Consider the following 17,363-nt stretch of genomic DNA (forward strand, 5'->3'; position numbering starts at 1 on the left):
TAATTTTAAATAAATAAATTTTACATTTTTTTTTAATTTTTTTTGGCCAACCCGGTGGGTTGGCTGTTACCAACCTGCGGGTTGGCTGTTGGCAACAGCCAACCAACCCGGTGGGTTGGCAACAGCCAACCCGCATGCAACCCGCCGGGTTGGCGGTCCTCCTACAGAGGGGACAAAATAGCAACCCGCGGGCCGCCGAGTTGTCATTTTGCAACTTGGCCCATCCGGGGGTTGCTTGCGGGTTGAACCCTCTTCATTACGGGCGGGGTTAGGGTTGACCCGTCTAACCCGGCCTATTTTTTCACCTCTACTATCGACAATATTAAGTGGATAATATTTTTTTTGGGAGGCTAAACACATGGGGATTAATGTTTTACTATTTACTACAATATGGCTACACACGTTTTGAATCATCAATATTTGAAAAGGGAAAAAGAAAAAGAAATAAATAAAGAATAAATTTATGAACCAATCTTTATTTTATAACCTCAATCATGGTGATAAAATCCACATATAAAAATAAATAAATAATTAAAATAAAAAGGTAAAAATGTAAAAATGTTGTCCGTACATAATAAGACAATGAAAGGTGGGGTCTTTTGCTCCCCATTTTGGAGTATTTTCCCCTTCTTCCTTAAGTTCAGTTGCTTGCAGGAGTAGGACCCCACAATCATATTGTATTTTGACCTTATCTTTCTTCTTACTTTTCTATTAATTTAATTTACAGTTTTTTAATTAATTTAACATTGTTAAGGAAAATAACATTGCAAATATTAAGTATATTTAAAATATTTGTAGTAATAAATAATATCTTTATAAGAGTTATCAATTTATTTATGGATTCTATTCTTTTAACCCACATTAAGAAAACTCTTCAAAATATTTATTGCTAAATGCGTATTGAATATAATGTTTCTTCTATAGTTATGTATTTTTTTGTTCTAATTATTGGAAGATATTTTTAAAATATGTTACAAAACTCTTTCTTGAAATAGTTTTTCAAAAATAATTTTCCAAAAATGTTTAATGAATAATATTATCCATTAGAAATAAAGTAATTTTCGCTACTTAAAAGTTGATATTTGCTAATAAAAGTTCAAATACAAGCACACTCTTGCGTAAAAATTGAGGCAGACCAGAATGTTACATACATACATACATACATTTGCAGATCATACAAAATCCTTGAAACAAGAGAGAAAGCTTTTTGTGTATCTGTTGCACAGACAAGAAGTCAATAAAAGTAGCGCCAATAGCAAACACGTGATTCACAATTGGGTGGTAACAAGTGCAACGGATTCACCAAAATGTTCTTCTTTGAAGAAGGCCATTTATTTAAATTTGCAGCAAAATTTTAAGGCAAGCCAGCAAACCACAGATTTATTGAATAACAAATAGTAAGATACAACAAGTTTTGAGACACTTACAATATTGACAAACACACAACAATCAATACAATATAAAGTTGACACTCTGAACTGAATAATTGTACAAATAAACATATATATTCACATAATGAAGTACTCTTGTCAAGGCATCTCTCTTCAAATGATATCAAGCGACAAACAAGAACTTCATATGAAGAACTAGGTTTGTAATGAAGAATGATGCAAAGCCCTTAAGATTCTCTGCCTGTCTCTCTTGATCTCAAGAAGTTTATCATGAACACACCATGGAAAACTAAGAAAATGCTCGCGATTTAGTCCTTCATTGTACAGACCCCAAAAACTTGGATGATATGTAACATAATACCAAGTTGATGCTTTGATGAGTACTTTCTTAAGACCATCAGATTCATTTTCCTTCTTGTTGAACCATTCCCTAGCTTCCTTTATCAATGACTTCACAGCCAATTTGATTCCTTCAAAATCCCTTTTCTTACTAAAAGATTTTTCCATTTTCATTATTTGACTACTGAGTATTTCACCCTCGGTTGATATCCCAAAATAGTCCATCAGATTTCCCAATCTATAATCATACTCACGTTTGTAATAAAAAGCATCATCAATGTTGTCCTTGAAGCCCTCCACTTCCATGTCAAGGTCATAAAATTGCCTCGCCTCATCCGAGGTGAACGAGGATTTGATAGTACCCATCTTTGGCACAAGATCTTTTACCTCACTATAAAGTTTCCCAATCACACTTCATGATTCATAGGATTCTCTTTGTGCTTTTCCATGTAATCCGGAAAATTTCTAACTTGTAAACGTTGAGGGATTCTAGCAGGTACTCCGGTTTTTGAGAAGTCAACAGCAATAGAGGCTCGCTTTGCAAGAAGAATATGTTGCCAACACATTGCCTTGTAAGGACTAATATCTACAAATGCAATATGGGCATTACAAATTATTCCCAAGTTTTCATTGACCATGTAATCTGCAAAATATTCCTCCACATTCTTGCCACAATAGTGCCTCTGTTAAGGCATAGAAAAAAAAAATGCACTCATTAGAATTCAAAAGAAAATGAACTAATGCAATAAGCCATAATTCATGTATGTGTTTGAACAATTCTTGGCAGGCTAGATTGAGTAATACCTCAATTGTAACGTCATTATCAAGAATCTTAGGTGGTGGAGAAGCATAATCCATAGGTGGATATTGGCGGGGAGGAATGAGATCACAATCCCAACAAACAAAGTAGATATCTCCATCCTAGTCACTCCCCTAACATTCATCGGGATGAGGTCTAGTTAACAATGTAAATAATGTCACTGTAAATATGCTTTATAGAGAAATTATGCCTAAGAAAACAAAATATCAGTGCACAAGAAGAATGTAATGTGATGATGCGTGTTTCTTACAACATGCAAAATATAGCAAGTATACTAGTCGCACAAAGTAATAAAGTGATAAATAGAGTATCGTTCCCACGAGGATAGTGTTACTAAGTAGCGATTTTTCTAGTTTAAGTCCTAATTGAAGAAACAATAATTTGGATTGATGGAAAATTATCAAACTAAATACAAAGTAACAAAATAAAAATGAATGAAAATGAAATTAAAGCAAAACCCAACAACTTAACTAATTAAACAATGCTAAATCAAATGCTAGGGTGTTGATTTCACCTAAATACGCTAACCCAAATCATAGAATCTATTACCCAAGTTCTAATTTCTTGATTGAAAATCGAATTCCCTAAGTTCTAATTCATTTCAATTCAATCCATCTAATATTCAAAAGCTGCGACTAAAGGTGGAAAAGTAACCCTTCCGGCCTAGCCCGCAGTGGGTTACGAAGGTTGACGGGCCGGGCCTAACCCGCCCGCCAACAATGTGGGCTGGTTAGGCCCGCCATTTTGGAGAAAATGGTTGGCCCAGCCCGGCCCACCACCCTAACCCGCCAGGTTAGCCGGTCCGGGCCGGGTTACCCATTTTCTTATTTTTTTTTGTTTTTTTAATTTAACTTTTCAAATAATAATTATAAAATATAATTGGTTTTAGTTAGTTTTTCAAATATCATAATTCAATTCAATTCAATTTTTTTTTTGTTACATTTCATATTAATTCAATTTTAATACAATAAAATGTAAGATAAGAAAAATTAGACTTATCTTTATCAAAAAATAAATAAGAAATTACAACAATTATTGCCTCTGTTAAAAACCTCATCAGGAAAAACCCAATGGGAAAAACTGGTAAAGAAAAAAGAGTGCAATGATTGACAATTAATTTACAATTACATTTTACAAAACAATTAATTTGGGGGTGGTTCACTAGGACCTCCTTCATCTGTATCATCTATATTATAAAATTGAAATGATTCTACTAAAGTACTATCGATACTCATATTGATCTTGATGGCGCGATCGTTCCCAATCTCGAAGACATGTGAGGACTTAATCATTTTTGGAGCAAGTTTAGTCCTCCTTTCATTAAAATCCTTCCCTTGCACTAATGTTTGTTCGGATGAGACGGTTGAGACAGAATAGCGGAAACTCTAAGCAAGTCTGATAATATCGGAAAAATACTTTTCTGGCTCTCCAATACTCTAAGATATCAGTGACCTGTTGAAAACTTTCGGGGGTTGCCAATATTGTTGAAGTTCATTATTCTGTGACTCCATGGAGGACAGTATATTAGTTGTTGTTGTTGTTGTTGTTGGTGGTGCTTCTGAAGAGGAGGCTGTGCTTCGGATTCGGTCCTCTTCGGCCTATTCATTGCATTCCAAGAGTATAAGTCTTCATTGTTTTTTCTTCTGCTACAACTCCTCTGGATATTTCGCCTCTTGCGACTGCGGGTTCCCATACCTGTTTCATATTAGAAATATACTTTGAAAAGACTATTTTTTACCTCTCCTATTTGATTGACATATGATTCGGTTTGTAATTTTCACTTAATTTGTCAAAAACCTTTTCTAACGTGCTAATTTAATTCTAGGATCAAATATAGCACCTAAACAATAAGAAAAGGAATGGGTTCCAATATTTCAAAAAAAAAAATTCCATTGCCTTTATTGGTGCATGTAAAATTTCATTGTCTCTGTTTTTTGTAAATACCTCGAAATTTTTATAATGTATATATTACCAATGGACTAGAGGATAATACACATCAGAAAGTTTAAAGTGGATTGGTAAAACCATTTGAGAAAATAATGAAATACTTTAGCTATCTTCCAATCATTTTCTACCAAATATGAGGACCTCTATTATTGGCTACAAATAACTAATTATATTAGCATAATAAACATGAATCAAGCATTAATAATTACTATCCATCTAACAGGCATATCTATGCAAAAGTTCTAAGAGACAATTTTGATTTTATACAAGCTTCTTGAAATTCAGCATTTCTTTATTACTACCAGTAATCTAAGCTAAAGATTCCCTAATTTTTCAATATTTTGTTTAATTGTTTTCATACCACTTTTCACAATTAAATTAATACATGACATGCACAACGTTGGTGAAAAAACTTCAAATTGTTATAAAGTAATTATTTTGAAAAAATTCTATAGCTTTACTATTAGAACTTTTATTATCTAAAGTTAAACTTATCACTTTATCAATAATCATAATCTTCTAAAACTTCAGCAATTTTATTATAATTTCTAACCACTATGATCCACATCAATTAATCTAAATCCTAATAAAGATTTATTTATTTTAAATTCATTATCAAAATAATGACTAGTCACACAAATATAATCTTGTTTAACTCTACCGCTCCAAATATCGACAGTTGAGCCACACTAATATGACAAGTATGAATTTATTTTTAATTCTAATTCTTTTTTTAACCAATTTTATTAAATCATTTCTAGTTGCAGTTTTGAATAACTTTTAAATCCTGGAAAAAATATTTTGAACAAATCTTTCAAAATATTTATCTTCTGCCATATTAATAGGTTGATTAGATGCAGCAATATATAAAGCTAACTGTTCCCTATATACATCAAATTAAACGCCAAGTAGTACCCATATTAGTTATTTGAGTTTGATTGCTTTCTCTATTTCCATGTTGATTAATATGTTTATTAGCAAGGCCTTTTAAAGTGCTAGTACCATTACCTGAATCAGCTTTATAAACATTTGCACAATATTTGCATCTTGCTTTCTTGACTTGAACGCCATTTTCTGTCTCATAAAACTTGTCGAAATGCGCCCAAACGTCTGATGTTTCTGTCTTCTTCGCTTTCGAGGGCAGTTTGATCCCGCCTCAACTTGAGATGAAGTTGGACAGGGACGACGTGACGAGGACGACTTCTAGAACCACCGGGAGCTGTTGGAATCGACGGCATATTTTGAGGTGTATCGGATTCTGAGACTGGGATTGGGACAGCGGGACATTTGAATCTACTGCATTCATAGTAAAATCGCGGGACTAGGACTAGATAATAGTTTTCTTCATCATTGAAATTGGTGGGAAAGAAATATCTATCCATTGTAGACTTGTAGTTGAAAAAAAAAATTGATGTAAAAAAATAAAAATTAAAGAAAGAGAATTGGAATATGGAAATTGGAAATTTGAATTTGGAAAATTGGAAATATGAATTGAAAATTGCAAAAAACAATAAAATTAAATAAGAGCAAATTGTAACAAAAAGATTAAGAGAATAATTAGAGATTAGAGAATATGAGAGAATGAGAGATTGAGTTGTGAGAAAAATATGAAGTTTGGGCCAATTTATAGAAAAAATGGGAAAGAAAATGACAAAAAGACCCCTCCAATGGCTATAAAATGGCTATATTTCAAGGGTAAAGGGTAATTTTAAATAAATAAATTTTACATTTTTTTTTAATTTTTTTTGGCCAACCCGGTGGGTTGCTGTACCAACCTGCGGGTTGGCTGTTGGCAACAGCCAACCAACCCTGGGGTTGGCAACAGCCAACCCGCATGCACCCGCCGGGTTGGCGGTCCTCCTACAGAGGGGACAAAATAGCAACCCCGGGCCGCCGAGTTGTCATTTGCAACTTGGCCCATCCGGGGGTTGCTTGCGGGTGAACCCTCTTCATTACGGGCGGGGTTAGGGTGACCCGTCTAACCCGGCCTATTTTTTCACCTCTACTATCGACAATATTAAGTGGATAATATTTTTTTTGGGAGGCTAAACCATGGGGATTAATGTTTTACTATTTACTACAATATGCTACACACGTTTTGATCATCAATATTTGAAAAGGGAAAAAGAAAAAGAAATAAATAAAGAATAAATTTATGAACCAATCTTTATTTATAACCTCAATCATGGTGATAAAATCCCATATAAAATAATAAATATAAAATAAAAAGGTAAAATGTAAAATGTTGTCCGTACATAATAAGACAATGAAAGTGGGGTCTTTTGCTCCCCATTTTGGAGTATTTCCCCTCTTCCTTAAGTTCATTTGCTGCCGAAGAAGAAGAAGACTCACCAGAGAAAAAACCCAGAAGCCAAGAAGATGAAGAGTGCTGTAAGCAAAGAGTGAAGAGTAAGTTGATCGTCTTCGTCAAAGCCAACTTGTTTCTTTAAATAACAAAAAGAAATGAACTTTGAGTGAAAACAAAAGCAAGAAGAAGACTCGCCAGAGAAAAAAACCCAGAAGCCAAGAAAGCTGAAGAGTGCTGTAAGTAAAGAATGAAGAGTAAGTTGATTGTCTTCGTCAATGGCAGGCCAATTTTCTTTTATGTGAATATTGCCGCTACTGTGCAGTACTGTATGTCTCTTTCTCTTTAATTCCACAAAGATTCTCTGCTTCGCGGGGCCATGCATTACAATACTCCTACTGCTGATGTGTGTTTGCCAACGTTGACATTACGTCCTGTTGTTTACTAGAAGATTTTTTGTATTGTTTAAAAGCAATTTTAGATATAAAATCCTTATTGATTTTATTCAAAATTCAAAAAAATAAAAACTATTTTCATATTATATTTTATAAGTTTTTTTCTTAAATTATAAAACCTTTTTTATAATATTTAACTAAATTAATCGAAAGTTGATGAGGTGGAGAAAAATAATTGGGTAAGTTGAAGTGAAGAGTATGGTTGGGTTAACAGAGAAGTAAAACTCTTGCTTAAGAAAAGGGTTAAGGGAAAGCATAAATGTGTTGTGGAGTATATGGTGAAGCAACTAAGTGATGAAAGCATAACCCGAAATGGAACCCTTTACGAACTGACCAATTGTGAGCTGTTACATCGAGGTTGTGAAAGAAAGTTTGTGAGAAAATATTATAAACATAACATTTTCTAATTAATAATTGTATTATTTGTGAGGTACATGAGGTGTTTTATCTTTTTTGTAGGGAGCATTCATCTATTTTGAAAATATGATTTTATCCAAATTTTTTACAAACCTTTAGGTTAATATGTTTAAATTTGTGAGAAAATAACGTTTTTACTAATTTATTTAAATTCAATCAATCTATTATTAAAAGCTGTCAACAATATTAAGTGGAAAATATTTTTTTTTGGAGGCTAAACACATGGGGATTAATGTTTTACTATTTACTACAGTATGGCTACACACGTTTTGAATCATCAATATTTGAAAAGGGAAAAAGAAAAAGAAATAAATAAAGAATAAACTTATGAACCAATCTTTATTTTATAACCTCAATCATGGTGATAAAATCCACATATAAAAATAAATAAATAATTAAAATAAAAAGGTGAAAATGTTGTCCGTACATAATAAGACAATGAAAGGTGGGGTCTTTTGCTCCCCATTTTGGAGTATTTTCCCCTACTTCCTTAAGTTAAGTTGCTTGTAGGAGTAGGACCCACAATCATATTTTATTTTGACCTTACCTTTCTTCTTATCTTTCTATTAATTTAATTTAAAGTTTTTTAATTAATTTAACATTGTTAAGGAAAATAACATTGCAAATATTAAGTATGTTTAAAAATATTTGTAGTAATAAATAATATCTTTATAAGAGTTATCAATTTATTTATGGATTCTATTATTTTAACCCACATTAAGAAAACTCTTCAAAATATTTATTGCTAAATGCGTATTGAATATAATGTTTCTTCTATAATTATGTACTTTTTTGTTCTAATTATTGGAAGATATTTTTAAAATATGTGACAAAACTCTTTCTTGAAATAGTTTTTCAAAAATAATTTTCCAAAAATGTTTAATGAATAATATTATCCATTAGAAATAAAGTAATTTTCGCTACTTAAAAGTTGATATTTGCTAATAAAAGTTCAAATACAAGCACACTCTTGTGTAAAAATTGAGGCAGGCCAGAATGTTACATACATACATACATTTGCAAATCATACAAAATCCTTGAAACAAGAGAGAAAGTTTTTTGTGTATCCGTTGCACAGAAAAGAAGTCAATAAAAGTAACGCCAATAGCATACACGTAATTCACAATTGGGTGGTAACAAGTGCAACGGATTCACCAAAATGTTCTTCTTTGAAGAAGGCCATTTATTTAAATTTGCAGCAAAAACAAACCACAGATTTATTGAATAACAAATAGTAAGATACAACAAGTTTTGAGACACTTACAATATTGACAAACACACAACAATCAATACAATATAAAGTTGACACTCAAACTGAATAGTTGTACAAATAAACATATATATTCACATAATGAAGTACTCTTGTCAAGGCATCTCTCTTCAAATGATATCAAGCGACAAACAAGAACTTCATATGAAGAACTAGGCTTGTAATGAAGAATGATGCAAAGCCGTTAAGATTCTCTGCCCGTCTCTCTTGATCTCAAGAAGTTTATCATGAACACACCATGGAAAACTAAGGAAATGCTCGCGATTTAGTCTTTCATTGTACCGACCCCAAAAACTTGGATGATATGTAACATAATACCAAGTTGATGCTTTGATGAATACTTTCTCAGGACCATCAGATTCATTTTCCTTCTTGTTGAACCATTCCCTGGCTTCCTTTATCAATGACTTCACAGCCAATTTGATTCCTTCCAAATCCCTTTTCTTACTAAAAGATTTTGCCATTTTCATTATTTGACTACTAAGTATTTCACCCTCGGTTGATATCCCAAAATAGTCCATCAGATTTCCCAATCTATAATCATACTCACGTTTGTAATAAAAAGCATCATCAATGTAGTCCTTGAAGCCCTCCACTTCCATGTCAAGGTCATAAGATTGCCTCGCCTTGTCCGAGGTGAATGAGGATTTGATAGTGCCCATCTTTGGCACAAGATCTTTTACCTCACGATAAAGTTTCCCAATCACACTTCATGATTCATAGGATTCTCTTCGTGCTTTTCCATGTAATCCGGAAAATTTCTAACTTGTAAACATTGAGGGATTCTAGCAGGTACTCTGGTTTTTTAGAAGTTAACAGCAATAGAGGCTAGCTTTGCAAGAAGAATATGTTGCCAACACATTGCCTTGTAAGGACTAATATCTACAAATACAATATGGGCATTACAGATTATTCCCAAGTTTTCATTGACCATGTAATCTCCAAAATAATCCTCCACATTCTTGCCACAATAGTGCCTATGTTAAGGCATAGAAAAAAAAATGCACTCATTAGCATTCAAAAGAAAATGAACTAATGCAATAAGCCATAATTCATGTATGTGTTTGAACAATTCTTGGCAGGCTAGATTGAGTAATACCTCAATTGTAACTTCATTATCAAGAATCTTAGGTGGTGGAGAAGCATAATCCATAGGTGGATACTGGCGAGGAGGAATGAGATCACGATCTCAACAAACAAAGTAGATATCTCTATCCTAGTCACTCCCCTAACATTCATCGGGATGAGGTCTAGTTAACAATGTAAATAATGTCACTGTAAATATGCTTTATAAAGAAATTATGCCTAGGAAAACAAAATATCAGTGCACAAGAAGAATGTAATGTGATCTTTAAGAGGGTGGTAACCAATTTAGAAATTTTTTGAGTTTGATATTAAAATTGTATGCAAGTAAGAAACATATAATATGTAATAAGACAATCTATGTTTTGTGCATGTGTAAGCATGTTATGTGGTGTATATGACAAGCTGACCACTTTCCTTTAGCTGGAAATACTATGCAATCCACCATGTGGTGCAACGCCGGAACATCGACAGCCTTTAGAACACGAACATCTCCAAGATGTAGACATGGATTTTTCACAACAATTACCATTCCCCTTATTACGCTACTTTGGTTTAACACTCTGCCACTAAACAAAGCTAAGGAATTGGTCGATAACTCAGCCTGGCGACTTGAACATTGCACAAACACCTGACCATATTCAAAGATTCCTATCTCATCTAGACACCCTATCATTGCTCGTCCCCTTGGGATAAAGATTCTTTTTTTCGTTTTCAAGTCTTTCAATATTGACGAGTGAAATATTTGCAACATCATTGAAAGAAATGGTTCTTCATGTGGCTTAGAATAATGGTCAAGCATATCTTTCAGTACATATGTGATCGCTCCTGAAGACATCAAGTTAAGTGCTTCCTATTCCTTTAAGGGATCTGTTAAAATTGTATCCAGTTGAGAAATCACATATGTTTGCTTCTTCTCAAACACATAATCCCTGACACCGAGAGTCGACAAAAGTATCACCAATTGGCGATTAAGATAACACAGCTGATACTTGCTCCATTCCAAAATATCAAGACTAACATTATCTAATTTGTAGTTGGACATACTTGGTCTCATTGACAACTTTATTGATGAAATTGGATCAACCGCTATGACACCTTTATACCAGCCATATAAAATCTGAAAGACGAATGGAACAATTCTGAAGCCACACCTTCCAACCACCATATGAGCCAATGTAGCTAATATTTTCCCAATGCCATTAGAGAAAACATATTTGACTCCCCCTCTTTCAACTTCTATATCAAAAAATTCTTCAATTTCATTCTTATCAACATTCACAGCTTCCCTGGAGGAGCTGAATGATTGACCGAGTCTAGTAGAATATTTTGCCACATTCCTTATCGAGCTAAAATCACCCAACCTCTCTCTGATTTCACTTGCAGTTAGCCTTGGTCTAGATGCAAACATCCACACAGAATTATCTTTCAGTTGACTATTAGAAAGGCCAGAAATTCAAACTTTTTATCTCCAATAACAATGCCAGTTCTCAAAGTTGACAATATCTTTTGATAAACTCTAGTATGCCTTTCAATATTCGCCAAAGATGCTCGAGGAGATAAATCTGTTGGATGTATTTTTACAAGATCCTCATTAACAAAAGAAACACGAATAAAGTTCTCACCATCATTAGAATATGTGCGTAACACATTACTGGATAGAACAATCTCTGGACCAAAGAAATATACTTTAGATGGGGTGACTAGAACCCTGCGCATATATACCAATACGTGACTTAAACTGATGGCAGGCAACATAAGAGGTATTGCAGCCATGTTGTACTTTTGGTATTGTTCTCTGAGCCACTGTCGAGGTTCAAAGCAACATCGTTTTGAATAAAACAGTGTCTCAAGAGCATGTTCTACAAATGCCACATTTCTTCTATGCGGTTCAACCATCCGAAAAAAATTTATCATCTACTGCTGGCCTAGGAGTACAACCATGTTGAACCAAGGTATTAATCTTAAACAGGATACAAAATGACAAGTTAAATCCTTCGAGTGGACTTACAGTTGGGACATGATCAGAGTAGCAAGAGGAAGTTGAACCTCTCTCCACAACGAGTTTCCTTACAGTTTCTTTGTAGTAAGCGAAATCTTTCTGAAAATCTGAAAGATAACCAGTGGTTGGGAGTTCCAAACATAAAGCAGTAGATTGGCCAATGCATGAGGATGGAGTAAAATCAACTTCATGAATCCACTGAACATCAGTGTCATCTCTAAAAAAGGTTTGATCAGGCAAATCTTTGTAATATATCCGAGGAACACTGAAAAACTAACAATAGCAACACAGAAAGATGAAAAAGAACATGTTAAGAATTGTCCTCAGTTGTCACACAGATTAAAATGTATTATTGCTAGCAATTTTAAGAACGAGAACAATTTTTAACTATAGCCTTAAGTACCAAATCATCCACTAGCGATCGAAATAAAATCTTAAATAATGCAAACTATGTAGCAGTAGAGTACAATAAGAAGCAATTCTATATTGCAGAAATAAAAAATAAAAAAATACAATACAAATTAGTTTAAACAACACACTTGAATGATGATAAACCTCTTGTCTTGTAGACGGCGCAACTCAACTAGCCTAATGCTCTCGTACGGGAGTTGAAGCTTATATTCCACAGAATTATAAGATAGAAAAAAGATAAATTTTCTTAGTCCTAATCCAAACTCGACAAAAACATTTTCTTGAGTCCATAGTGATGAAAACTTTATGTCTGACAATTGAAAACCAAAGTGCAACTTTACATCCTTAATCATATGCTGAAGGTGACTTGGTTTTGGTCCCTCACCCATATTTTGAGCTTTCAAGTAAGAATTCCCATACCAAAGGCGTTCGTCAGCCAATGACTTGATTGTATCTACAACTTCAGTTGTTGTGAAGTGTACAATTGCATAGCCCTTTAAACCTTCCTGTTGCTAAACTCCCACATCTATGACAATCCCTTCACCCAAAATCTGCTCCAGAAATTACTTTATGGCTTCTGGTTGCTCAACCACAACAAATCCATACAATACGATTGACTTACCCATTCAGTCTAAACAATTTCAACTGTTGTTTCCTAATCAACACCAAATTAGTAACACTTAACAAAATCCCATTTGATGCATAAAAAGTAAAGAAATTTGAAACACATCAAGGCTTAATTAATGAACTTGAACAAATATTTCTTAAATTATAAGAATCACATATTGAACAATCAGACCTAAAAAATGCCTACCCATTTAAGTTTTAATGGAAGTTGATTGATCCATGGACTCAATAATCTGAATGAATATATATAACAAACCCTAGTGCCATACAATACGTTGCTGAAAAGAATCCTTCTTTTCATGATTATACGAATATATATAATCAAGGGGAAATAAGCTTGGTTGATAAAATCTCCAAATCGCATAAAAGAAATTTTTCATTAATTGCCCTAATATCACAAAAAATTGTCATAAATCTTCCTTATGATACAAGCCAATTTGTCTAAAGCTCTGTAGAGATGGACAAAATTTTTGGCACTCAAAGAAATGATAAACAATATCAACACCTGGCTAGTCTAAACATGGAAAAATGATCAAAATTTAGAATATGTAAAGTTTAGTGTACGGAGAAAATCAAAATCAATGAGCAAACAAAAGAGCACACAGTTGAAAATCTTCCATAAAATTCAACTCTAAAATGTATGCAATCTTAAACAAGAGACTGCAACAAAGGAAATAAGCGAATGGTTGTAATTAAATAACTAAATAAGAGAAAGAAACTCACAAAGTGTACAGAGTGATAATTGCAGAGATATGAATAAGCAGATGGAAGTAAGTACGTAAGAAGAAATAAGCAAAACGCAGAAGAAGAAATGAAGGATTTGATTATATTTATAGAGAAGAAGAAAAAGAAAGACTATTGGTAGTCAATTTCTATACTTGCAAACCAGGTCTTTTCATGGCGCCTACAAGTTCCATTCCAGGATTCTATACTTTCCATGCAAATAATTTCTCTACTACTGTACGTAGAATCTCAAGCATAAGCATTACTTAATTATAGTACTAAGTACTTATAATTCTGATAATTAACATCACATTTGCTGCTGTTAAAAGTATTTATAATTATCAAAAATTAACGTCATTTTTTCCTATATAAGTCTTAATATAAACTAAATCTAGACTCCATTTTTAACGACATTGTTGAGATTGTGGAGCCAAATTCAATCCAAATTAGAGTTGGATTAGGACATGGGTTTTCCTAATTTGTGTTTAAGTATAATTGGTTTTTTTTTTTTTTTAAGAATACAATTGGAAATAGGATTATAATTGTATTAGGAATTAAAATATAATTCTTATTAGGATATGGGATTTGAGTCCTATTAGGAATTGTGTCACATGTATTACCTATAAAAAGGGGTTAAGTCCTAAAGTTAGACAACACAAATTGAATAGAAGGCAAAGCCACAATTAGAGTGAGAGCCACCAAATAGGGTTTAGTGAGTGAGACAATTTGTGAGGCTTGAGAGATTCTTGTAATTTTTCTTCTTCTTCATAGTGAAATTTCGCAGCGGCAAAGTGGACATAGCTCTCATCCAGAGAATGAACCACTATAAATCTTGTGTTTGTGTGTGTAGTGATTTTGTATCCTTTGTTCGCATTATTTTTTGCTTTCAGGGACTTAGGATTTAGTAGTATTCAATTAAATCCCCCCAACACCTAGTATCAGAGCAACGTTTGAGGAAGAAAGCAATGGTTGGTGAAGAAGAAGGATCTGTACCTGGGATCAACAAGTTTGATGGAACAGATTACGCATTCTGGTAGATGCAAATTGAAGATCATCTGTATGGTAGAAAATTACATCTCCCTCTCTTAGGAGAAAAACATGAAAAGATGTCAGATGAAGATTGGGCACTCCTTGACAGACAAGTATTAGGAGTCATTCGATTGACATTGACCACGAACATGGCAAGTAACGTGGCAAAGGAGACAACCACAACAGGGTTGATGAAGATCTTGTCCGATATGAATGAGAAGCCTTCTGCAAATAACAAGGTACATCTTATGAAAACATTATTTAATCTTAAGATGAGAGAAGGTGCTTCCGTGACAAAGCATATGAATGATTTTAATACAATTATTAATCAACCATCGTTTGCAAAAATTGATTTTGATTAAGAAGTTTGTGCCCTAATTCTTACGGCTTCCCTACCAAATAGTTTTAAAAGCAGCTTTTTTCTTGTCTGAAGATTGTAGCCCTCAACTGAGTAAGATGGGGGCTGTCCTCGCGGGATTGACAAATACTGCCTCTTCGACTTGTTTAGGATTGGCAAGAGGATGGCTACCTCGCCTCAAAGTTGTTCTGGTAGAGAATGCACTGTTATCAATACAGGGCACGAGAGGAATTCCTCGAAGGTAGTACTAAAAGGATGGGGCATTACCAGTGTTAGCAACGAAGGGATTGTTTGCAAGAAAAGGTTGCACAGTTAAGATACGAACATGAGGCATGTCATGTCTAGTATAAGAAAAAAAGGGACAAAGAAGAGGAAGAGGAGACCAAAGGGTGAATGTTAACGAACTGAGATTTTTCAAAATATTGAAAATTGGATAGATAGGTATTAATGGTGTTTTACCTCGTGTAGACAACTGGTATTGGTTTGTTGGGGGAGGGTCCACCAAAACTGACTTAGAGAGAGTGATGTTCCCTTCCTTAAACAGTTTTTCCACCCAATCATTAAAGATGAAGCAATCTTCTAGTCTAATTAATATTGAACTATGGCTATAGAAAGGAACCGAAGTGGATATCATGGACCCTATCTTCAGTTATCACTTGATCGATCTAATCTCTTCTGTCATATCTTGTATAACCCGACAGGAACAACCTGACTCAGGGATTTCAGTACAGAAACTACTGGAGTCACATCTAGCTATCAAAGAAGAAGCTTACAAGCCTTATCCCAATAAGAGTTAGGGAGGGAAGGCAATCTTAGTCCTAAAAGAAGCCTTCTCCTCAGCTTGCATACCTTTTCCTTCCTTATCCATCTTTATGAAGGGGCCCAATCTCATATTTGATAGTCGGCGTGGCGATAGGCTTCGCTTCAACGACTATCTCCCCAACCGTTGAAAAATTTAGGGGCTACTTTGACTTTCCAAAGAGACTTCAAAAATGAATCAAGGGGGAGTAAGAGCTACTTGCCTTATTCAGGGACTTTTTTCTCTCCCTTTTTCGTGCTGCTCTGTATCCCATCGACACCGTGTTATTGCCCTATAGTTGTCGCTGTTGGGTGAATATCTTTTGATAGGAGTGATCACTTGATAATCGTAAAAGAACACAATTGTCCTTCAGGTTCGCACTCTAGCGATTGTGTATCTCGTTTCCAGTTCAAAAAGATAGTTCACTCTACTTTCGAGAACATGAAAAACGAGATTCGTTAGTTCAGCACAGGAGTCAGTCAGGTAACCTCTTCACAAGTCTTGAGATTCTTAGAGATGGGATAATCGTAGGGGCCTTGAGACAGTTTGAAACTCTACTGAGGGTGGGCAAGATAGCATATCTAACCAGATGGCACTTTTACATAAAAAAACAGAGGATAGCGCTATGCCTTACATAGTAGGAATTCACTTGCGGCATTACATGTTCATCGAGCCAAAGTGATACCATGAGACCCGCACCAAACTTTTCCTGCTTCGGTTTCTTGGGAAAATCCTTACTCAAGCTAGCAGCTGATACCATGGATATGCAGGTAGACGTCTTGTTAAGAAAGGAACTCATCGACTTCTTTATTCCTTATAGTAAGCTTATCTGCTCGTCACTCAGCTGGATGGCTATCATCCTGGTTGGTCCAATTGTTAGAGGGTCGAGATGTGAAGTTTCTTGTGTTACGAGCACTCCTAACCGTAGTCCTAGGGGTCAACAGATTTCAAAAAGTTTCTCGCGATGGAATTTCTAGACTTGGTTCATTTGAAGTGAGTGAAGGAGGCGAACGAGGTAGTCAAGGTTAATGAATTATTATTAGTGTTTAACACCAACTCTTTTCTTCACCAACTTAATAAAGCAGAAGAAGATCAATGTCACAAGGTCCGAGTGGAATACTTGAAGCTAGTATGCTCAGAAGAATTATTGACAATAAGTAGGGGAAGGTAGCCTTTTCGAAGTACCAGTAGGGAAAGCGGAAGCTGGTCTAACTATGTCTCTGAGAAGTAAGCCTTCTGCGGTTTTCTGAGAAGGTAGCATAAGTCGTAAGGTAGCTGTAACACTATTCTCCATCCCGCTATCATCAATAGCTTTAGGCATTCTATACCCTCTAACTCTGCTTTTAGTTTCGATGAGCTCATAAAGAAGGAAGTTAGCATAACACAT

At 34.4% G+C, this 17,363-nt stretch overlaps 1 pseudogene; it reads right to left on the minus strand.

Annotated features, from left to right (window-relative positions):
- Positions 1-1,586: 1,586 nt before the first annotated feature.
- On the minus strand, positions 1,587-17,363 carry LOC116105460 (annotated as a pseudogene).

The sequence above is a fragment of the Pistacia vera genome, unplaced genomic scaffold, assembly GCF_008641045.1.
Source record: "Pistacia vera cultivar Batoury unplaced genomic scaffold, PisVer_v2 Contig5, whole genome shotgun sequence".
Lineage (NCBI taxonomy): Eukaryota > Viridiplantae > Streptophyta > Magnoliopsida > Sapindales > Anacardiaceae > Pistacia > Pistacia vera.